The sequence below is a fragment of the Aedes aegypti genome, chromosome 2 (genome assembly GCF_002204515.2).
Source record: "Aedes aegypti strain LVP_AGWG chromosome 2, AaegL5.0 Primary Assembly, whole genome shotgun sequence".
Taxonomy (NCBI): Eukaryota; Metazoa; Arthropoda; class Insecta; order Diptera; family Culicidae; genus Aedes; species Aedes aegypti.
Genome location: NC_035108.1, coordinates 231,140,043 through 231,165,416, shown reverse-complemented (window position 1 = coordinate 231,165,416; position 25,374 = coordinate 231,140,043). Strand labels below are relative to the sequence as shown.

Below are 25,374 nucleotides of genomic sequence, written 5' to 3'. Positions count from 1 at the left end.
AAAGGTGTACTATTGTTATTATTTTAAACCATCACAAATAGTTAAATTTCGGTGCGACATTCCACGATCAATGCATTTCAGGCAGATGTTGACGTCATTATCCCAGTATTTCAGCGATCCAACTCATTTGTACTTCCGTGAGATGTTTCTATAATATGAAAACACTGATAAATAATTAAATTTCGAAAAAAAATCCACTTGATAAAATTTTACGATGTTGCTGCGCACGAAACACAGTTGCTGGTTTGAGAAGTTGTCAAAATGCGTTGCATTGTTATTCAACGCACGGAATACTCATGTAGACTTGTTTGATGTTTCAGAGATGCTGTATTTAGAAAGAATAAACACTTCTTAATGAAAAAAGAGAACCCCCGGCACCGTAAAATGTAAAAAAAGTGGACTTGCAATTTCATTTACTATCGTTCTTGCTTGACCCAATGTCACCCCCATTTTTGATGTTTAAGACACCGTACCGAAAAAAAATAATTTTTGTGGAAAAATCAAATAGATTCCTGAAAATACGTATGAAGTGCAATGAAAAGACTTTCAACCTTCTACTAAAATAACGATAGGGGTTAAAGTACATGCGTGATACTTTGCACAGGAGAAATTTAATGTGGTAAATTTCATCTAGTTTCAACATACAAGTTTATTGGTAAAGTAAACGAAAACTACTATTTCTAAAAATGTATATTGTGATGAATTACGTGTAATACTATGTTCCCTAACATATGAATTATTAATTTTAGTAATATCAGCGTTATTAGCTGAAATATTTTATAAATCATAATTTTCCGTTTTGACCCAATCTCACCCTCTAGACCCATTGTCACCCCCATCGACGGTACAAACTTATCATCTCATAGCAAAACATCATTCTTATAACCAGAGAAAAAATCAGAGATTCACACCAGAGAATTTGTTTATATTATTAAAATTAGAGAATTTGTTTATAATATGTTAAAATTTATATATTATAATCAACAGTATGCGAAGCCGACATCTTTTCGATTCCAACATGTTCTAAGCAACCATTGGATACTCAAATGCATTGTGATGCGGATACTCAATTGATCTTGGCTACTGTCAAATCCAATAGGTGGGATTGAGGTTGCCATATACGTGATTATAATAGTATAATTATATATTAATTATATTCTCTGATTCACACTACAGTAGGCAAGCGTAGCAAACTCACGAATATCGCTGCTGTAGGCAAAATGCTTTGAAAATAGCACAACACTCGTTGCTAAGGGAAACCCAAAACTACTGTATAAAAGTGCTCTATTTCCCGCTGCAATTCCCGCATTTACAGCCTTCAATGACACTACTGATTTAGAAAAATCATGTAGCCAACATGGACCAATGCACGAGTTCACGAATTTGACGTTTGAGCGGTGCCAAATTCGCCAGTTACCATGATCGCATAAATAACACCGCACCGCTCAAACGTCAAATAGTAAACTCGTGCATTGGTCCATAGGCTACTTGATGAGATTCACGATATTAAACTACTGTAGTGAGAGAACAAAAATGGTCCAATGGTTGCTCAGAACATGTTGGAATCGAAAAGATGTCGGCTTCGCATACTGTTGATGATTTTCGCGAAATTCAGACCTACTACTATTACCGTTCCCAGCCCTGCTTCCACCCTTAATAAAGAAATCACTGAAGAGAAAAAATCATATCAATGAGAGGGAGAGATATTCATGAATTTGTTTGTCATTATTTAGCATATGGTATTATGCGTGGCGCGAAAAATTCTCGCGCCGACTATCTTAAAAAACGCTTGTAGATCGCCGCAGGTACTTCAAATCGTGTTGGTGTCTTCTGCGCGATCATGCCTTGGACAATCATGAATAATCGCGCAGAATACATCAACACGATTTGAAATACACATGTACCTGTGGTGATCTACACGCATTTTTAGAAGTTTTCAAGATCACCGTCGCGATAAATAATCGCGCAATGCACAGTATTATGCCTCTGCAAAAATCTCAAACAAATATAGCTGGATTTGTTCCTTCAGCAACATACTTCATGGTTTGGAGAATGAGTTTTCAATATGAGATAGTAAGTTTGTGTTTGGAACATTTTTCAAAATTTCTTCATTGCGATTTCTATATAAACCAATTTTGTCTCTGGGCCTCCTTTAAATCACCACCGAAAAAGCTGAACATTTCACAGACACTATTTTTATGGTAAAGATGGTAATAAAGACCTGGGAGGTTGGAGTTACATTTTTACATTTTGAATCGCCCCAGTATCCAATCGATTATAATTTCAGTGCAAAGACCTTTATAGTTCTCTAGATTTGAGCCCTTGTATATTCGAAGCAGCCTCAGAATGACATAATCGTATTTGATTACGGCTGTTTTTATGAAATTATAATAGGTATGAATTTCCTCATTTTCAACTTATGATATCCATTCAAATTCTATAAAACATTATTGGCTCTTTTGAAATGCAAATGGTAGGAAAAATTTGCAAATGTAACAATTATGTTTTTTTTTTACATCAAACTTTAACAATACATTTTCAAAACACGAAGACTAAAAGCAGAAAATTGATCTACAACGGTCAACTACTAGTCGACATTCATTTTCATTTTGAAAACTTAAATATTCAAAATTGTATTTATATTCAAATGAAAATTACTAACCTCTATTGGTGATACATACATTTTTGCTAGTCTCTAGGTTGCGACCAAAGAATAAAGATAGTTTTTTGTATTAAGGTTTTAATTTTGAACACACTTTCAAGTTAACTATTCACATCACTTTAAGCTACTTACGATCAACAGCTTCACTGCTTAGATGAAATGATATATACATATGTGCCCCCAAACTATTTGCACTCACATCTAAAGTATCCCAATTCATTAAATTTAACAGATAGTTCCAATGTGTTATTCCTAATTGAATGATTTCTTACTAATGTAACGATATTTTTCACATAACCACTGTTGCATAATGCGAATTTCTGAACACTTTATGAAATCTGCATTCTATAACCAAGCACTATGATATACGGTTCTTGACGATACTTCAATTCAATATCCAATCCATGGCCCACTCGCTTTGGTGGATTATGTTTGGGTGCTGATCAAACGTTTAACTATTATATTTTCACCTTTACGTTATCACTCGTGGTTTCCGATTACAAGGAATGGCTCACTTTTCTCACATCAATCTTGTTTGGCGGTGAGATGTGAATTTGAAGGCGGTTGATTTATAAATAAGCGAACACATAAGTTTTGGATTACGGTGATGTTTTGCGCAGCACAAAACATTGATAATGAAGCGTCTATCCACACTTACACCTCTACATCTTTATATACCGGACGCTTTTAAAGTACAATCATCCAACGTGCTTTATGTGACAACAGGATAACATGTAATAGACTGTTTTTCCACTTTCCTCGCATTTGTCTGTACTAAGGATAGCATTGACTTTGGTGTCGAAGAGAAAGCCGCTAAACGGTTTTTCTATACACTTGGTTAGTTTCATTCGCAGCATGTGACTTCTGCTTCCATCTGGTAAAGATGTATAAGAGGTTTACGTTCTCTAGTCATGGAACCGGCAGCAAGAGCTTTTTTTGTGTACCAGGCTTAATTTGGCAAAAGTGGGCATGGAAATTACTAGGACTAGCGATGACCTTCAATTGTTCCTAAATTACAAATGTAAGAGAGCCACGCTATATTGAATTGCTAGGCAATTCACATTTAACCTTTACTTTCCCATGATAGTACAGGTACAGGAACTCTATCTTAAACGAATTTGCACAATTTGCACGAAAAATATTGGAATAAGTTTATACGCTTTTTTGTTGTTCTGATTCATATTACGGACACTTAAGGCCTCAGTGAAGTACAAGTCGTCAAAAAGCATATAAAATAAATAATTCTGCATGATTCCTCCGCTTTATCAAGCCTTCTAAACACTTAATATTCGAATGATGAGTAAAGATTTTGATTCAGCAACATGAATTATTTCAAATATATAGAAATGTGTGGACTTTTCATGATTCTTGAAGCGTCTTTAATTTTACCTCAAATTCCAGACACTTTGAACTTCGGATAGCTCAATAAAATCATACATAAAAGAGTCAACCCGACCAGTGGATTACAACAGAGTTGTAACAGATTTTGTTACTCAGTCAGCGCATTTTCTCTACCAAAATATGTTATAATTTTGGATGATTAGTAGTTAAAATAACAAAAATTATAACACAATTTCTTCTACATTAAACAAAATTTAAACGAAATATATGATAATTCAAACAAAAATATAACCTATTTTGTTATTTTCTAAAACTAAATTTTAACAATATTTGTTATTTTCTTTGTTTTTAGATATTTTTATAACAAATTGTGTTATAATTTAGTTTTAAATTGAAACAAATTTGAAACAGCTTTTGTTATTACAGTCAATTCTCCATAATTCGATATTGAAGGGACCAACGAGTTAGGGAGGTATCGAGTTACAGAACACAAAACCAGTGCAACTGCGATCGAAGGGACCATCGAGTTAGCCATGAAAACCAACTTTTACGATGGTTCTCTAACTCGATATCGAGATACGAAATATTTAGTAAGGGAGTATTACTGTATTACTGATGTTGTTTTGATTGTGTTGTACCTTCCATCATAAATTCAAAGTGCTTCTGACAAAAATGAAACAAAATTTGTTATTCGTAACAAATCTTGATATAATTTTGTTGTAATCCACTGGTCGGGAAATCATCAATTGAAATCATCAAACCACTAAAAAACGTCTGAGGCAGTTGGGCATTATAAATTTTTATAGATGTCTATGGAAAATTCTCAATAAAACGAACCTCCAAAGTAAGAGCTTTTGAGTGGCTAAATGTGAATTCTTTCCCATATAGAGTGTCTTAGAACGTATGGGCACGACTTTGATAACGAGAATTAGAATATTTAAAAAAAAATAAATATTCTTATATTTTTGTATGTTTTTTTTTTGGGGTGTTTGGCCTGTGAAAATTTTGTTTGAATAAATAAACTTTTACATTGAAATTTTTAATTTTAGAAAATTAATTCATATCTAGCTTGCACAGACCCTACTTTTGTGTTTTGTTTGTACTTAACTAGTAAAGAATGTTTTTTTTAATCCTCCGATGTGATGAGCTCAAGTACATTGTACTTATTTAAGAACCTGCATAAGAATTTTTGTTTAAATTGTTTGGATTGGTACAGAGACAATAATGTTGATTTTGTACCCAGCCAAAAAAATTCACCAGAAATTTTGCTATATTACCTTCTTTGCCAAAAGCATAGAAAATTGAGTCTCCATTGACTGTCAAGATATTACAAACTTTCAACATTCTCCGCTGTTTACAAAGCTACTGTGAAGTTGAATATCGTTTTGTCTCAAATTCCGAACAGACTCATATTCCGAATACTCGGTTTTTGTATGGCGGTTTGGTTGAAAGATTTTGCTGAAATATGTCACCAAATTACAAGGAAATGACAGTCATTTGCAATTCAATTGTATCGTCATAAAATCTTTTTTATACCTCTGCAGTAGTGATGATTCTCTAGTTCGACATGAGTAAAACTAGCTCAGATCTATTTATTTGCGGAATTCTTTATTTGAATACGAATTATTCGTGCTGTTCGGAATTTGAATCAAGGTGTTCGGAATATGAGACAGAATGAACACAGTGTTCAGCATTTGAATCAAAATGTTGTTCCAAACTTTTAGGCAAAAACAATACTAAACAGGCTTAAATAAATATTTTTATCGACACACCCAACAGCTTACAGTTAGGTTTTGCGAAGAAATTAAAATTTTCACAAATATTTGCTAATTTATGCTTATCAGATGCATTTGAAATTACTCTTGGCATTAAGTGTTCGGAATATGAGTCAAAACGGTATATTAGATGCAAGATGCAAAAAACTAATTCATACATCATAAGTCGAGTCTAGTACACGACACTGAAGACGGCCTTACAGTTGAGGTCGAAATACGCGTATCTGTCAAAAGATACAAATTCTAGTGGAATTAAATGGTATAGTACTAAATTCGGTTTTTTCATCTACTAATTCATACATTTCATACTTTTTAAATTGTAATACTTTTTGTAAAGAAATGGGCTTTCGTTCCACATACGTTAATAGAGCATTATCATAACTTAGGGGTCTATTTTGCAAATCGAGCACATTCATGTGACTCGTCTGTATTCACTGTCGATCAAAATAAGCATGCATATTTCAGATGTCACAGTAGAAGCATTAACCTAAGAATGCTAATGTCGCTGCTGTTCGTGTTACCAACATCTAGTTTGCCACGAACTGACAGCGTGAGTACCGGGCCTCAAAGTGTCAGATTAATTTTAAGAACCAAAACAACATCATGGTATAGAACAAACAATGAAAAACCATAATTCAAGGTAATAAAAATTGAAATCAGTTTTGTGACAACTACGCCATTAGCGTTCTACTACTAATAATTCTATTGATGTCACCCGTCGACTTCCATAGTAGTCCAGTCACATATGGACTCGTTTAGCGTTTTAGCGATGCCGTATTATTTATGTGACCATGGCAACGAGTGAACGTCAAATTCGTAAACGCGTGCATAGGTCCATAGTGACAACTGTCGAAAAACTCGAGTGACACAACCGCGTCGAGCGAAATTTTTTGGTCGACAGTGACTTCAGTCGAGTCATTTTGCTCGACTCGACTTATAAAATAGAACCCTCAATAAAATGCGAGGTTAAAGTGGAATTCTTTAGTACTGAAACTTCCAGTACTTAAACACTTAGTACTAAGGATAATCTTAGTATCGGTATACTACCCATGTTCGCAAGGATTACGTAAGCGCCATTGACGTTTTCGCTATTTTTTAACACGACAAAATTTTGACATGATTTTTCCATGTAGGTGGCTAAATGAGGTATGGAACAAACGCCCTATAGATATCAAATCATATTATTTACAATCATACGCTGAATAGTGTAGTTAGAATACTGAAATAACGTCAACCTTGCAAGCATGGGCAGTATACCGGTACCACAAATAAGTTTAAAAATAAAACTCAAAATCGGGCTAAGAAACCGAACATCAATAAAAATCGATTTTGTAACACTCTTAACTGAACACTCCAGCCAATTACGACTTCAGCTTCCATGTATTATTTCCTAAATATCAGTAGAGCTTCACTCGTAAGTGAAATCTTTGAATGTATCTTCAGGTTAATTGAAAAAAAAAAATGGGGACTAACGTGGTCACTATGCACTCTACGAGGTGTTAATAATATACATCACTGGTGACAATCAAATACACTTGACACATTTTCAGTACTGTAGTTTGGGTGCTAATAATAATAAAATTGAATCGATTACAGCTTCCATGGAACGGAGAAAAGTATTGAAACGAAAATAATTGTACCCAATTGCAATGAACATTTCTATACATTTACATTCTTGTGTGCGATGAATATTATGGAATTTAAATCAGTTCAGGGAAGCCCATTGAACACCTATGAATTTCCCCCGAAAAAGCAGTGAATTGACACTATTTTGTTTTTTTTTTTCTGTGCATGTTGTGCAAGCTTATACACACAAATCTTCAATACACTGATTCCTTGTTTGATTGTTATGAAAAAATAATACTCGTCAAACCAAATCGTTACCAAGTATGGGAATGAAAATTTATCATATGAACGCTAGTTTCCTTTAAATATCTTATAAATATTTCGAACTGTGGACATCAAACCAATCAAACTTATTATATCACCATCAAAATACATAGGGCACTTCACCAAGATATTCTCACCTAATTGTTTGTTGGAAGCTTTGAAATATGTTTTTTTGAACTCCTTCAATTTAACTTATCAAGCAGTATCAGTATCCTGTTGCGTGTTCATCCTTGTACGCGATTTGCATGCTAGAATCCGACATTTTTTCAAGTTTCACACCACTTTGATCTCCGTACATTAGGGCACTGCATGATTTGATAATTTCAGTTCACATTCACTGTTATCACTATTATTGGTTTCATCACATGGATTTTCGAGATGCTTTCGTATAAATCAAAGCCTAGAAGCAAGCTGTTGATTTGATGATGGCTGGAATATAAATAAGCGAGCATGAACGCCTGGACCCGGTGAGTTTCACACTGTTCAAAACATTGATAAAGCTTCCATTATCACGCACACATTGTTGGTCTAGTAAATGTAACAGGAATATAATGTTTCTTAACGTAGTCCATATGTAGCGAAAACAATATTTATTGATTCTATATATAACGGAAAGAGTTCGATTCCGAGTGATGTTAATCACGAATGACATTTTCGGATGCATTTCAAGAATCCGTTACTAAGAAAATCAATCATTTAGAAGCGGGTTACCAATGTTCGTAGGATTATAGTGTAAGAATGTAACAACTCTTCGTTGTAAGAAATCGTTGGTGATGTCTGAGATGTAAGAATACTTCTGAAATAAACATGTGAAATCAGAAGACCCCTAATTAAATTATGACACGTACACGAACAGCATGGATGCAAAGATATAGCTGAATATCCTTAGTTGCATTCGATGCGCACATTGGCCTATGAGAACGGAATATCAACATTAAAATAACAGAATATGTTATAGGTATTAGCTGCTTAGGTGATAAAAGAACAAAAATACTAAGAAACATTCCTGCAATCATATCACAATTATAGCAGGCCATGATATACACTCTCGTGCAAAAGTTTGGATTCACCCCCTCAAAAACATACAAAAGTGTTTCGTCTATAGCTCTGTGATTACACATCTAATTGAGGCTCTCTATGGCGCATTCGAAAGACAATGAGGTATTTTTTTGAATTTTTTCAAAAAATACACTAGAAAACATGGGTAATTTTCACAGCATTGGATTGACCAAAATTGGCAATTAATGAATCATTAGAACTGTTATCATTCGCAAAATGATGTATGGCTTGCAGCTTTGCCGAAGACGCCATCTTTCTAAATGGTCAGGATCCTGAGATATGAGAAACACAAGTTTTATGCTCACTAGCGCCGCCTAGTGGCAAATTCTTGAATTTCTTGTCTGAAATACAAGTAGCCCTTGAGCGACTGAACAATTTTGCCGAAGACATCATCTTTCTAAGTGGTCAGACTCCTGAGATATTTTCAGAACCAATCCTACCCGGATCCTACCCGGATCCTACCAGGATCCTACCCGGATCCTACCAGGATCCTACCCGGATCCTACCAGGATCCTACCCGGATCCTACCAGGATCCTACCCGGATCCTACCAGGATCCTACCCGGATCCTACCAGGATCCTACCCGGATCCTACCAGGATCCTACCCGGATCCTACCAGGATCCTACCCGGATCCTACCAGGATCCTACCCGGATCCTACCAGGATCCTACCCGGATCCTACCAGGATCCTACCCGGATCCTACCAGGATCCTACCCGGATCCTACCAGGATCCTACCCGGATCCTACCAGGATCCTACCCGGATCCTACCAGGATCCTACCCGGATCCTACCAGGATCCTACCCGGATCCTACCAGGATCCTACCCGGATCCTACCAGGATCCTACCCGGATCCTACCAGGATCCTACCCGGATCCTACCAGGATCCTACCCGGATCCTACCAGGATCCTACCCGGATCCTACCAGGATCCTACCCGGATCCTACCAGGATCCTACCCGGATCCTACCAGGATCCTACCCGGATCCTACCAGGATCCTACCCGGATCCTACCAGGATCCTACCCGGATCCTACCAGGATCCTACCCAGATCCTACCAGGATCCTACCCGGATCCTACCAGGATCCTACCCGGATCCTACCAGGATCCTACCCGGATCCTACCAGGATCCTACCCGGATCCTAACAGGATCCTACCCGGACTAGCCGTTGTAATACCAGAAAGAAAGCTCTGCAGAGGATTCAAAATAAAATGATTCTGAAGCTTCCTCCCTGGTAGGGGAAGGGGTGGTAGAATGAACACCATAAGGAATTCATCTTGTTTCTGATAGAAAAACGAGGAATTTGTATAGTTCTATCCCGCAACATTAAAAACAGGAATGTTATCTATAGCAATGACACGAATTCAGACTAAAATAACTGAATTTTCACATATTTTTGTCGCTAGCAAAAAACGATGTAAATGTTCATTTTACCTGCACTATGTTGGTAAAATAAACAGCTGTTGGTGGTAAAATGAACATCATGCAAAAAACGTGAGCAAAACAAATATTTCTGAACATTTTTATTGCCTTACCGAAAATATATCCATTAATGATTGTAACCCATTCAAAGAGAATTCTAAAGGTATCAGATTTGACCTCATATCATAACGATATTCACCTCACTGAAAAACCTCAAGTCTTCCGAGCTAAAAGTTACGGCAGTTCTAATTTTCTAGTGTTTTGTTCAACTGCAGTAGACATCACATTTATTTATAGAATTAACTATATAAACGTACAAAAAGAGGTTTGTTCGATGTTTCTTAAAGGGCCCATTCACAAATTTCATAACGCTGTAGGGGGTGGGTGGGTGTCCCCATGATGTTACAGCTCATGCAAAATTAGTAAAATATTCTTACAAAAAGCGTTACGAGGGGGTGAGTGGGTGTCCAAAATAGCCATTTTTGGCGTTATGAAATTTGTGAATAAACCCAAACATTACCTGGATCCTACCAGGATCCTACCTGGATCCCGGATCCTACCAGGATCCTACCCGGATCCTACCCGGATCCTACCAGGATCCTACCCGGATCCTACCAGGATCCTACCCGGATCCTACCAGGATCCTACCCGGATCCTACCAGGATCCTACCCGGATCCTACCAGGATCCTACCCGGATCCTACCAGGATCCTACCCGGATCCTACCAGGATCCTACCCGGATCCTACCAGGATCCTACCCGGATCCTACCAGGATCCTACCCGGATCCTACCAGGATCCTACCCGGATCCTACCAGGATCCTACCCGGATCCTACCAGGATCCTACCCGGATCCTACCAGGATCCTACCCGGATCCTACCAGGATCCTACCCGGATCCTACCAGGATCCTACCCGGATCCTACCAGGATCCTACCCGGATCCTACCAGGATCCTACCCGGATCCTACCAGGATCCTACCCGGATCCTACCAGGATCCTACCCGGATCCTACCAGGATCCTACCCGGATCCTACCAGGATCCTACCCGGATCCTACCAGGATCCTACCCGGATCCTACCAGGATCCTACCCGGATCCTACCAGGATCCTACCCGGATCCTACCAGGATCCTACCCGGATCCTACCAGGATCCTACCCGGATCCTACCAGGATCCTACCCGGATCCTACCAGGATCCTACCCGGATCCTACCAGGATCCTACCCGGATCCTACCAGGATCCTACCCGGATCCTACCAGGATCCTACCCGGATCCTACCAGGATCCTACCCGGATCCTACCAGGATCCTACCCGGATCCTACCAGGATCCTACCCGGATCCTACCAGGATCCTACCCGGATCCTACCAGGATCCTACCCGGATCCTACCAGGATCCTACCCGGATCCTACAGGATCCTACCCGGATCCTACCAGGATCCTACCCGGATCCTACCAGGATCCTACCCGGATCCTACCAGGATCCTACCCGGATCCTACCAGGATCCTACCCGGATCCTACCAGGATCCTACCCGGATCCTACCAGGATCCTACCCGGATCCTACCAGGATCCTACCCGGATCCTACCAGGATCCTACCCGGATCCTACCAGGATCCTACCCGGATCCTACCAGGATCCTACCCGGATCCTACCAGGATCCTACCCGGATCCTACCAGGATCCTACCCGGATCCTACCAGGATCCTACCCGGATCCTACCAGGATCCTACCCGGATCCTACCAGGATCCTACCCGGATCCTACCAGGATCCTACCCGGATTCTACCAGGATCCTACCCGGATCCTACCCGGATCCTACCAGGATCCTAACAGGATCCTACCCGGACTAGCCGTTGTAATACCAGAAAGAAAGCTCTGCAGAGGATTCAAAATAAAATGATTCTGAAGCTTCCTCCCTGGTAGGGGAAGGGGTGGTAGAATGAACACCATAAGGAATTCATCTTGTTTCTGATAGAAAAACGAGGAATTTGTATAGTTCTATCCCGCAACATTAAAAACAGGAATGTTATCTATAGCAATGACACGAATTCAGACTAAAATAACTGAATTTTCACATATTTTTGTCGCTAGCAAAAAAAGATGTAAATGTTCATTTTACCTGCACTATGTTGGTAAAATAAACAGCTGTTGGTGGTAAAATGAACATCATGCAAAAAACGTGAGCAAAACAAATATTTCTGAACATTTTTATTGCCTTACCGAAAATATATCCATTAATGATTGTAACCCATTCAAAGAGAATTCTAAAGGTATCAGATTTGACCTCATATCATAACGATATTCACCTCACTGAAAAACCTCAAGTCTTCCGAGCTAAAAGTTACGGCAGTTCTAATTTTCTAGTGTTTTGTTCAACTGCAGTAGACATCACATTTATTTATAGAATTAACTATATAAACGTACAAAAAGAGGTTTGTTCGATGTTTCTTAAACATTACCTGGATCCTACCAGGATCCTACCCGGATCCTACCAGGATCCTACCCGGATCCTACCAGGATCCTACCCGGATCCTACCAGGATCCTACCCGGATCCTACCAGGATCCTACCCGGATCCTACCAGGATCCTACCCGGATCCTACCAGGATCCTACCCGGATCCTACCAGGATCCTACCCGGATCCTACCAGGATCCTACCCGGATCCTACCAGGATCTACCCGGATCCTACCAGGATCCTACCCGGATCCTACCAGGATCCTACCCGGATCCTACCAGGATCCTACCCGGATCCTACCAGGATCCTACCCGGATCCTACCAGGATCCTACCCGGATCCTACCAGGATCCTACCCGGATCCTACCAGGATCCTACCCGGATCCTACCAGGATCCTACCCGGATCCTACCAGGATCCTACCCGGATCCTACCAGGATCCTACCCGGATCCTACCAGGATCCTACCCGGATCCTACCCGATCCTACCAGGATCCTACCCGGATCCTACCAGGATCCTACCCGGATCCTACCAGGATCCTACCCGGATCCTACCAGGATCCTACCCGGATCCTACCAGGATCCTACCCGGATCCTACCAGATCCTACCCGGATCCTACCAGGATCCTACCCGGATCCTACCAGGATCCTACCCGGATCCTACCAGGATCCTACCCGGATCCTACCAGGATCCTACCCGGATCCTACCAGGATCCTACCCGGATCCTACCAGGATCCTACCCGGATCCTACTCGGGATCCTACCCGGATTCCTACCAGGATCCTACCCGGATCCTACCAGGATCCTACCCGGGATCCTACCAGGATCCTACCCGGATCCTACCAGGATCCTAACCCGGATCCTACCAGGATCCTATCCGGATCCTACCAGGCATCGCCTACCCGGATCCCTACCAGGATCCTACCCGCGATCCTCACCAGGCATCCTACCCGGATCCTACCAGGCATCCTACCCGGATCCCTACCAGGGATCCCTACCCGGATCCTACCAGGATCCTACCCGGATCCTACCAGGATCCTACCCGGATCCTACCAGGATCCTCCCGGATCCTACCAGGATCCTACCGGATCCTACCAGGATCCTAACCGGATCCTACCAGGATCCTACCCGGATCCTACCAGGATCCTACCCGGATCCTACCAGGATCCTACCCGGATCCTACCAGGATCCTACCGGATCCTACCAGGATCCTACCCGGATCCTACCAGGATCCTACCCGGATCCTACCAGGATCCTACCCGGATCCTACCAGGATCCTACCCGGATCCTACCAGGATCCTACCCGGATCCTACCAGGATCCTACCCGGATCCTACCAGGATCCTACCCGGATCCTACCAGGATCCTACCCGGATCCTACCAGGATCCTACCCGGATCCTACCAGGATCCTACCAGGATCCTACCCGGACCAAAGTTATATAGATCAGCAGATAAAAAGAAGTATTTAAAGATATAATAAAATAATCGAACACATTATCGTACATATGTTGTTTAAACATTGTCTAAGTATTTTGCTTGTCTGCGGTGTATGTAAGCATCATTGTTGAACATTGCTTGTGAAAAGGTCTCTAACGCAAGACTTATTCAAGCTATCAGCTTTATTACAGTTTAATTATAGATGATGAAAACATGTTGTTGAATTAACACTGTACAAAAGCTATTTTTGGAATGACAGTGATCATAAGTAATAAGGATTTCTTCAACTTTTCTTCCACAATTTAGTTATTACTCATTATAAGTCCCTGTTAGACAAACGCTGAACAAACATTTTTGAATGTTTGATGGATAACTGGTGGTTCATTTGTTGAATACACATTGTTGAGTTTATTCATAATGTTATTAATGTTTAACAGTCAAGGTGAAGTCATTGAATAAACATGTATTATATTACGTTGATCAAATGGTTTATTATTGAATAGATTCTCCATTTCTGGGCGAATAAAGCTTAAATAATAGTTTTTCTTTCCAACCAATAGCTGAATAAAACAGCTCTCAGAAACATTTCTCAAGGGAGTAATTGTTTCTTGGGAAGTTGAACAATTCTTGTGATTGAGAATTTTACTCTTAATCGGTAATAATGGTTACTACCACACTTCTGCAATCTACAACTATGTTAAAGCGCTTTTATATTACGAATTGATTGAATCCAACGCTTCCAAAGCAAACATATCTTCATTGCCGTTTTGACCCATTTAAGCATTGTTGAAAAAGTGACGAAACAAGTGTTGCTAAAAATTGTAAAAGCTTGTTATTAAATTGTGCGTCGCATATGGAACAACAGAGTCTGGATCAAGAGAAACAGCTCATCTTCAATTATTATAGAGGGGCTCTTAGACAACCAAACTAAATTATCAACCAACGTTGCTTCATCTTTGGTTCTATTTGTTATTAAAATGCCATGAAAGTGAGGAACAAAAGCACTGCTAAGAATATATGCAACATTTGATCATCACTTTATACAACTTATACTTTTGTTCAACTACCACGGCTGCTGTAAAGCTTCAGTTAGGCAGGCAAGTTTATTAATCGCCTACAATTGTTTCTTGGGCTATGCCCTCCGCTGTGTTCATTATGCGCACTATTGAGAATTAAGTTGCGACGCGGCGAAGTTGGTCAAAAATTTAACTTCGCACGTTGGTTAACCCATTTTCTAACGCGAAGCAGTATATATTTAGGTTAATTGAGGTTAAGTAAATTGAAAATGGGTTTTGTCTTATAAGCAGATAAAATCAAGTCATCTGTTAAAAATCTGAACTGATACAGCAATAAATTTGTTTTACCAAATTAGGATAAAAGTGTTGTCTAACACACAAAACCTAGATATAAGAAATGAATGTAATATTTGGAATGATACTAATAAAGAATTGAAAAAAGATTAAAATATGACGTATCGTCTTCAATTGGAACTTAAATAATAATGATTTTGAATATGCAAAAATAATTTGGATCACGCAAGTATGATCTAAAACAATCATAATTTGAAAGCATGAATGTATTTTGCACCATATTTGAACTGAATGAGAACAAACAACAATTTTGTTCTAGTGCCTCATGTCCTTCAGTTTCGAAGAGCTTGATATTTGTAATTTTGCCACGAGGGTTTCAAAACATATTTATTTCCCATGCATTACATTGCTCATGATATCGAACGTGCAATAAAAAATACGAATTTTGAACGTTCAGAACATTATCGTAAAATGTGTTATTTGTTATTATATATGAAAGAGGTTTTTGATGGACGTCTTACACACTAAGTATAACTCTAGCCACTCTTGTAAATGTTGCAAATGCTTTGAATTAGCAATAAAATAAAAACATTCATTGATTTTCAAATTTACATAAATTGAGACATTTAAGATTGTGTCCGGTATTGGAGACCAACTTGCAGGATTGGTCAGTTTACAAGTTTGGGTTACAAGATCGCATAAAATCAATATGTGTTTATTATTAATTTAGCGGCTTAGGTCTCATTCATTTTTTTCTTGATAGATTCACCGCAAAATATGGCCCATTTGTTACGTACATATAAACATTCCTATTTTGCCCCAATTAATGCAGCTTATTCTGGTTCGACAATTGAAACATGTTCATTTCTTTCACTATCATCGTTAACCTTATCTGTATTTATATTTGCTATGATATGTTCCAAATGAAATCCAAATTCGAATGGTAATAATGAGTTTGATTTCGAATGATTGGATATCCTTGAACAAGAGTCATGGCATTTCGGCTCTCATTGTTTATTTCTCCCCCAAATTTTCGACATATAATTAAATCTGCAGCATTGAAGTCTTCCCCATCTTGCGAACAATTCAATTTATTCCTACGTACATCTGTTTGCTAAATCGTTTCAACAGATTTTGTTTCATTGATTCCGCATCGCATGTATGGAAACATCCAAGTGTGTATGTATAGACATTGATGACATATTGACTTCCGCACACTTTAAGTAATGAATTTTCAATATATAATATAATGCTGAGTATTAATTCATGGTAATGACATTATTGAACTGCATTAACCCGTATCTGCCCAGCAAATGGAAAAATAGTTCAAAATACTGCAATTTCGACCATTTTTGAAGGGTTGGTTTCGTTTTAGTTCCAATTTAGTAGTTATTTATACCACAAACTGGTCACAGTGGTTCATCTCGAACAGAACAGTAGCAATTCAATCATTGAGATGTCTAGTTTTTCGAAAACCTTTAGAAGTTTACAAGTTGCAAATGTCTACCGGTTCGTAATTATTCCGGTAGGTCACTGGGTCAGATCGGATAAAAATGACCCGATCTTCTATTTTATCAGAATTTACCCACCTAATTGGTGAAAATCTGACACCAACTCAACTCAATAGTTTCAAATAAGAATGTTATGTGAGAACTAAATTTGGCAGTTGGGCCAGCTATGGTCTTTTGATTTTTTTTTAGTTCATTATCGACCTCAGTGGAACCGGTCCCAACCCACCGTTCTGCAGTGAGTCCTGGCTTAGTAATAAGGGTCTGTGAACCAAGTGGACCCCAGATAACCGTAGCGGTAAACGCGCAGCTATTCAGCAAGACCAAGCTGAGGGTCGTGGGTTCGAATGGCACCGGTCGAGGATCTTTTCGGGTTGGAAATTTTCTCGACCTCCCAGGGCATAAAGTATCATCGTACCTGCAACACGATATACGCCTGCAAAAATGGTCATTGGCATAGTAAGCTCTCAGTTAATAATTGTGGAAGTGCTCATAAAAACACTAAGCTGAGAAGCAGGCTCTGTCCCAGTGGGGACGTAACGCCAGAAAGAAGAAGAAGAACCATGCGGAGATTTTAAATATAAACTTTTGTAATAAACTATGATCTACTTTTATGAAATCTCACTTTCTTGAGCAATTATTGTAATATTTTTTGGTATTGTGTATTATACATCTTCACCTATTTTGGTGCATTGAAGTAGATTGCACCTATTACACTTTCAGTGCTATAAATACTGCATGGTCTAGGTTCAGACAGGAAAATTTCTCTGACTGTAGACTTATTAACACATTGTTTTAATCTTTCTTTCAAGGATATAAAAATTACCACGCCCTGTAACCTACTTTTAATTTTCGTACAACTGTTTTATAACTGTAACTAATGTTATGCATGTGCAAACAAAGTGTTGTGATAATATTGACACGAGTCTGCAGAATTTAAAAATTTCAGAAAACCTAAAAAAGAAAACCATGGTCATTGCCTCCCAAGTGTTCTTAGTGTTTTTTATTCCACAAGGTATCTCAAAGGATTTCTACAAACAATATAAATCTCTGGTTCCTTACGGTTTTCAACGATACCCAAAAAAGGTTGAGGGGAGTTTCTGAGATTTTTTGGGGCTTGACAGAACGTTTTTAACAGACACCAAGAGGTTTGTCAGTTGTTCTTAAGCGGTTCCCAGAGGTTATCAATGGTTATCGAAGAGTTCCCAGGAGTACCTACGGTTGTGTTCAGAATAATAGTAGCGAAAGCCGATTTTCATACAAAATGCTCAACTTTGGCATGCTGTAACTTTGATACCCTATGAGCAATCGGCATGAAATTTTGACAGAGAACTACAAATATGCTCAATTTCATTATTACAAAATTTGAATATTTCCACACTCCGGCTAAAAAGTTAAGCACCAGGTGAAATCGCTCAAAATAATAGTAGTTTAAGATATGCTCGATAAAAGTTCAGATGGTTCAGGGAAATATTTCAATTCTAATACCTTTATTAATTTATTTATTCACCGTCTTTGACTACACGTCACACAGACTGAAAACTTAATATTATGTACTTTACTTAAATTCTATTTCTTATCCTATTAACAAAAACATTTTTTGACACATTGAAATCATTCGTTCGCCGACGAATAAATCCAAGAGCGGATAAGGCGTTGGCCGCGATAACCCCTATTTGTTCGTTGAATTTAAGCTTTTCGTTGATGATAACGCCCAAGTCGCAGATAGACGTCACCCTTTGCAGAAGAACCAAAAACGGTTTTGCCGCTGCACCTACTGAAGGAAATAACCTCACACCTGGTACCGTTGACGCGCATTCCATTATCACCGCACCATGTCAGCAGCGTATTAACATCCTCTTAAAGTGCTACACAGTCCTGCTGTGAAAATATTGTACGGTACATCTTCAGCAAATGAGAGAACGAACGACGACAGTAGAAGACTTAAGTCGTTTACAAATATGTTGAATAGCAACGGTTCAAGAACGCTATCCTGAGGTACGACCAATGTGATGGCAAACGATCGAGATCTCGCAGCGTTGATCACCACGTATGCGGATTGGTCTGATAAATACGAACGTAGCCACTCTATGATCCAATCCGGAAATCCGATATGCTTCATTTTATTGATGATTGTAACATGTGGAACGGTGTCAAAAGCCTTTGCGAAATCGATATAAACGGAATCAACTTGCTTGCTCCTATTCACGAGATAGTGTGGTAACGTAGGACATGTGATTTGTGGACCTGCGCCTAATGAAGCCATGTTGAGTGTTGGGGACGATCGGAACTGCTACATTGTACAATATGCTATGCACCATTTTTTAAAATATGTTGCTCATGCAGCACAGAATAGAAACGCCACGATAGTTAGAGACAGAACTACAATTCCCAGATTTGTGAATAGGGACAATCCAAGCCTGTTTCTACAATGCTGGAATTGTCGTCTCACTGAGAGAACGATTGAATATTTTGGTGATAGGCTCAGCTAACGTAGTAGAGTAATTCCTTAACAGAGAGGGGGCGTCTGTGCCTTGGCCTTTCGAAACATCGAGTTCGTTGATAGCTTCTAATACTTCGTTGCAGGAAAACTGGATAACAGGAAGCGAGATGTCGATTGTTAGGATGTGAGCGAAACAATCACGACGGGGAACAGGTGCTGCTCTGCTGAATACACTTTCAAAGTGACGCGAACAAATCAGCGGCTTCTGGCGTACTAGCGTACTGATGATGCGAGTAGTGCCTTTTTGTTTATTCACAAAGTCCGAGAATAATGAAGGATTTTGTTTCACGTTATTCTGGATCGTGTTGACATAGTTTTCGTAAGAAGATAGTAAGAGTTCTTTGTATGCAATCTCCACATCATGCTTCACCTTCGAATTTTGTCAAGAAGAACCGTTTTTGTGCCTTTCTTAAGATGTTTCGCAGATTCCTCAATTCAGCACTCCACCAGCGCTTGCTGAATGTTGAAGTGAATTTTCGCCATTTTCGGGGAACGTGGTCGTTGAAAATCCCATACAGTTTGACGTAGAAGCTGATTAGGGTTTCATCCACACTGCCGCACTGTAAAACAGCATTCCAGTCAATGGCGGCAAGTGCTTCGTTCAGCTGGTCGTAATCACAAGCATTAAAATGGAAATTCCAAATAAAGTCTTCAGGTTCAGATATCAACTCCTCACATTCGTCATAGATTAAAAAAAAGGGCATATGATGGTTGTCAATGGTTAAAAGTGGGATAGGTGGAGGAATGAGGTCAAGATATTCCGGCAGACTAACAAATGCCAAGTCTAGCAACCTGTCGTTGATGTTTACGAGATTGTTAACTTGTTGAAGACCGATTGCAAACATGGCCAGTCCCAGGTTCAGAGGAAATGTTTGATGAAATGTACCTGTTCATAGCGTCATCCAATTTCCAACGCAGATTGAGGAGGTTGAAGTCACCAAGCGAAAGAATGATATCCGTTTTGGACGAGATGTTCGCAATGTGTTCAACCGCACTTGCGTGAGTAGAGAATAATGTACTTTAATCCAATGTGATATTTTTCATTTTTTTGACTTTAGTCAATTTGAAGACATAGAAACCACAGAAATTGCAATATGTAAAAGTGTAGCAAAATTCGAATCTCTTGTTATAGGCGATAATAGTAAACTTTTAATCCGTCTTCAACATATGAGGAAATAATATGAGGATTTTGGGGGCCTTCCTTAGCCGAGTGGTTATAGTTCGCGGCTACAAAGCAAAGCCATGCTGAAGGTGTCTGGGTTCGATTTCAGGTCGGTCCAGAATATTCCTTCACAGGGCATAAGAGTATCATTGTACTTGACACCATTGTGCGATTTTTCCATTGTGACACCATTGTGTAGTTTTCCAGAAAACTATTCCATTCGCCAGAAAGTACCATTCCCCAAACACCAATTCTGCGAATGCCAGGGCACTGATTATCCCGTTTTCGCAGGGGGTTTATTTCCCCGAAAAGTTTTTGGTACTCATAATTGTCATAACTTTATGATGATTCATATGATATGCACCCTTCGTTTTTCATCAGCTGTTCTTTAAAGATTCACCGAACTCAGCATTTTTGTTTTCTTTATTGTTCTTTCTAGTTCACCACTCTGTCACTGAAGATTGTATTTTATCCATTTTGAACTGCATCTATTTTGAGGCCGTCCATTAACCACGTGGTCGATTGAAGGGATAGAGGGGGGGATGTTTCTGTCCAAAGACTACGACCCGTACGGGTCATTCTGGGGAATGGATTGCGGGGAAAAGTGTCATTCGGGTAGCTGGCGTTCGTGGAAATTACATTTGAAGGAGCGACATTTGGATAAAAGTAGCACAATCAGTTTTTACATATTTGAGTTACTTAAATTGTAGTACCGTAAAACTGGGTAACTTTGATAATGCGGGTAACTTTGATAGTGCGTAACCCACCACATACTAAACGAAATATCATAATTTCTGTTAATCAGTTAAGCAAAACGAATGCAAAACTAAAGAATATCAGTATGACACTTCATGTAAGAGCGGTTTTCATTTGAATCAAGAACATTTTAGGCTTTTTATACGAATTTAAAAAATTTACCCAATTTTAGCATTTTCGAAACGTTTACAAACAATCTGTTCTACGATCACTATGTGATGTAGTTTTGAATAGTTGGCCACTTATCTTTGACAACCTAATTATCATAGAACTTGAATACGGTCTCAAATCTCTTAGCGAAAAGCATTTTCACAAACTGGGACCATTTTTGTAATCTAAGTCAGAAATTTCCATATAACGTTAAACGCCTAGAGGTATGCAATGCCCTACAAAACTCGCATAATCTGAGATAACGCCCTAAAAGCCATTGGTAACCACCTGTGTAGCTCGTTGTTTCTGAGTAAATGAATGAATAAGCATCCAAACCAACACCACTGGCAGGTAGAGAATTATCCTTTCTTCATCATAGAGTTGTTAAATAACGTATAAATCCATTCAAATACTCAGAAATAACGAGCTACACACATGGTTACCAATGGCTTTTAGGGCGAGATCATAAGTTATGCGAGAAATGTTCGTTATTCATTCAATTTTGTTCGAATCATACTCCATTATCAAAGTTACCCCAAAACAGAAAACCAACTTTCGATTATATGAAAAATTATGTATCCATTCAAAATAAATCTTTTGCCAATTTATCGACTACAATCGATAGCTAAGATGCCAGTACTTGTTTTAAAAAATATAAATTGTAAATCTTTGAAACAGCATGCAAAAATATTCAAGTTTTCTTTGAAAAAACTATCAAAGTTACCCCGTTTTACGGTACCGTAAAACAGGGTAACTTTGATAGGTTTTTGGATATTTGAATATTTCTGCATTCTGTCTTAAAGATTTTTATTTTATACTTTTAAAACAAGTACTGGTATTTCAGTTATCAATTGCAGGTGAAAGATTGCAGAACGATTAATTTTGAATGAACCGACAATTTTTCATATAATCAAAAGTCTATTTTCGGTTTTGGAATAACTTTGATAATGGTTATGGAAACACATAAAAATCGACAACCAAACTACTGTTTGGCGCCATTGCAGTTAGAACTTGATTGGGGAATGTAAATAGAGAACGTGGATTAGATTTCGTTCGTAAAATAACTGAATTTATAGGATAATTTACACCAAAATACCATTATAAGTATGTATGAATTGGTATATATTTTTTGAAAAAATATTGATTGATGTTTACGTTTTGACATTGAATTCAACATAAAGCAAACGTTTTTGGAATATAAAAATGTATATTTCGAACAAAACCAAAAGAATTGCTTAGAGCAAATAGGACGTTGCATACATCTAGGCGTTTAACATTTTATGGAAATCTCTGACTTCGATTGCAAAAATGGCCCTAATTTGAAGAAATGATTATCGCTAAGAGATTTGAGACTGTATTCTTGTTCTACTATAACTGGGATGTCAGAAAAAGTCGACGAATTCTATTAAATTTCATCAAATAGTGATCGTAGAACAGATTGTTTGTAGGGGTTTCAAAAATGCTGATTTTTTATATTTATTTATGCTCTTTACTTTTGCATTCGTTTTGCTTAACTGATTAGCAGAAATTATGTTGTTTCGTTTAGTACGTTGTGAGTCCCCTACTATGAAAGTTATTCGCATTATCAAAGTTACCCTATTTTAAGGTACATGGAAAAGTATTCAAAAAAAGTTATATTCTTATAAATTCTACAACTGTCTTGTTTGCCTTAAACGTGGAGGCATTAATGACTTTATTGAACAGATGGCGCAAATAGTTGCAACGTATATCAAAATTTCGTAAATATCTCCTTGTTAGAATCTACATGTCGAAATATGAAAAACCCCAAAGCCTTTCGGGTGATGGACCAGTGCTGTAGCCAGAAGGGGCTCTGAAAGGGTCGATTTTGTACGAATATAATATTATTGAGTAATTTGAAAATTTGAAAAAAAGATTTTTTGAGTATTTATTATGATACTAATGAACATAATTGACATTAACATATGTTCAAAATGTATTTTTATGCCATAGGCGTAACTAGCATGGAATATGGACTCCAAAACAAATTGGGTTTTATAAGAATAGTATACTAAGAAGAAACCCATCCCGATTGCGCCTATGGCATGGAAAAAATACATCTCAAACATACATTAATGTCAATTCTGTTCTCTACTATCACAATAAATACTGAAAAAAAAAAATCAATTAGCTCAATAATATTATATTCGTACAAAATCGACCCTTTCAGAGCCCCTCCTGGCTACAACACTGGTCCATCACCCGAAAGGCTTTGGGGTTTTTCATATTTCGACATGTAGAATCTAACAAAAATAGTCCGGTTGAAAACCCCGTGTAACACCATCGTGACCTTCCCTTGTTAGATCAGCTCTACCGTACAATCACTTGTATGCAGGCTTGATAGAAACTCCTCTGCGATGCATAGAGGAGGTGATTTTGCCGTTTTTCTGAGGAGAAAAAAATAAACTCAAAATTTTCAACACAGATCCTCAAGCGGTTCGAGTGAGAGTGCAAAAAAATGCGAGGATTTTTTCAGGTACTCGCTCTCCCTTGTTGCGATGCTCACCATCACTCACACTTCAAAACGAACTCTTGAGTCTGCCGCCCTAACAGACAGTCCTCGGGGAGTTGTGAGAGCACCCTTTTTTGATGGAATTTTACTCTGTTGTGTTTTGTGCTGCATTTTTCTCGCTCATTTTTCTTTGCCTCTCTGCTTACCATTTTTTCGCTCCCTCGCAAAGAGGCAAAGGCAGCACGCTGCTCTAGAGTATGTCACCGAACTCTGATGATGTTGAGGAGAATTATCAAGCCTGCGTATGCATGCGCCTTGGACAGCAGCCCTGTGTCATAGGTGGCTATGATGCGCTGAGTTGCTACCACCAAGCTATGTCGAACAAATACAAAGCAGTATTGCATGATCTACTTCAGATAGTTAAAACATTAACTTTCTGAATTTTAATCATGATACAACCTTCTACAATACTGTTCGCTATGGTAACAAGCAGTGATTTTAACATTCTGGGTCCAATTGAACGCGATCAACAATTTTTCTGAACCAAACAGTAGATGATGTGCTGTTTTTCATATGTTTGAGCTGAAAATTCTATATCAACTGCAATTCAAATGCGCCAGCTCATGGAACGACCAAATGAACTCAATTTTTTAGATTATCAATAACACTGCGGAACACGTTTTTGTCTCCAGCACCAAAATACCGCTATTCACTTAATTAAGGGTTGCTGAATCCATTGCTGTTTTCAGAAATATCTTAGCACGTCTAGTTTTTTAGATATTTGCTGTTGAAAATGCAAAACATGACTATTTTAGCCAACTTGCATGCAAGTTTGCCAGCTTGTAAGGTAATATATTGGCTTAATTTGCCACAGAATTCAAACTTTATGTGTACAACAATACTTATCATCAAATATTGTAATACTTTCGATGCGGAAAAGTTATTTTTTGATGGTTTACAGAATTGTTGTATTTTGCCATATAGAAGAAACGAAGAATTTTGTATGGAGACTGCAAGCAGGTTAGAAAAATCGGTTTAATCGAAATTTAATCGCGCAATTTCAATCAAATTATGTCTAAAATGAAGGTTCAAATTCTATTTTGCATGTTTGGTGGATTAGATTACAAAAAAGTTTAATAAATTGTACTTTAAATTTCATGTAAACAATAATAAAACCAGTATTTTATACAACTTTGACGACCTGTAGCTAAAAATTGTGACGTGCTGGAACATTTCTGAGCATGGCACCAGATTCAGCAACCCCAAATCTACTAGAGACACATAATTTGATCCTTGAGACACGCAAAAATGTCATTTTTGTTACGCTGTGTAATAATCAAATATACGTTGCAATTATTATTGATAAGATATTATAGCATGAGATTATATATTAGGTATTAAACTGGCCCAGCTTAGTTTGGGAGAAAAATAAAGTTGTACGTTTCCACGGGCACCCTCAGGATTATTCCTTTCCGTAAATATCT

General features: G+C 38.4%; 1 protein-coding gene across 10 annotated transcripts in view; it reads right to left on the bottom strand.

The window, feature by feature from the left end:
* Positions 1 to 8,122, bottom strand: part of LOC5574685 (gonadotropin-releasing hormone II receptor) — a 35,139-nt gene extending 27,017 nt beyond the window's left edge. For 8 of the 10 annotated variants that reach the window (XM_021844355.1, XM_021844356.1, XM_021844357.1 and 5 more), the window contains exon 1: positions 7,806 to 8,122. The gene's annotated coding sequence lies outside the window, so the exon portion shown is untranslated. Of the gene's footprint in view, positions 1 to 2,794; positions 3,113 to 3,132; positions 3,242 to 7,805 lie in introns of those variants that run through there. The other 2 variants (XM_021844354.1, XM_021844353.1) reach the window with 2 other exon arrangements.
* Between the last annotated feature and the right edge of the window lie 17,252 nt (positions 8,123 to 25,374).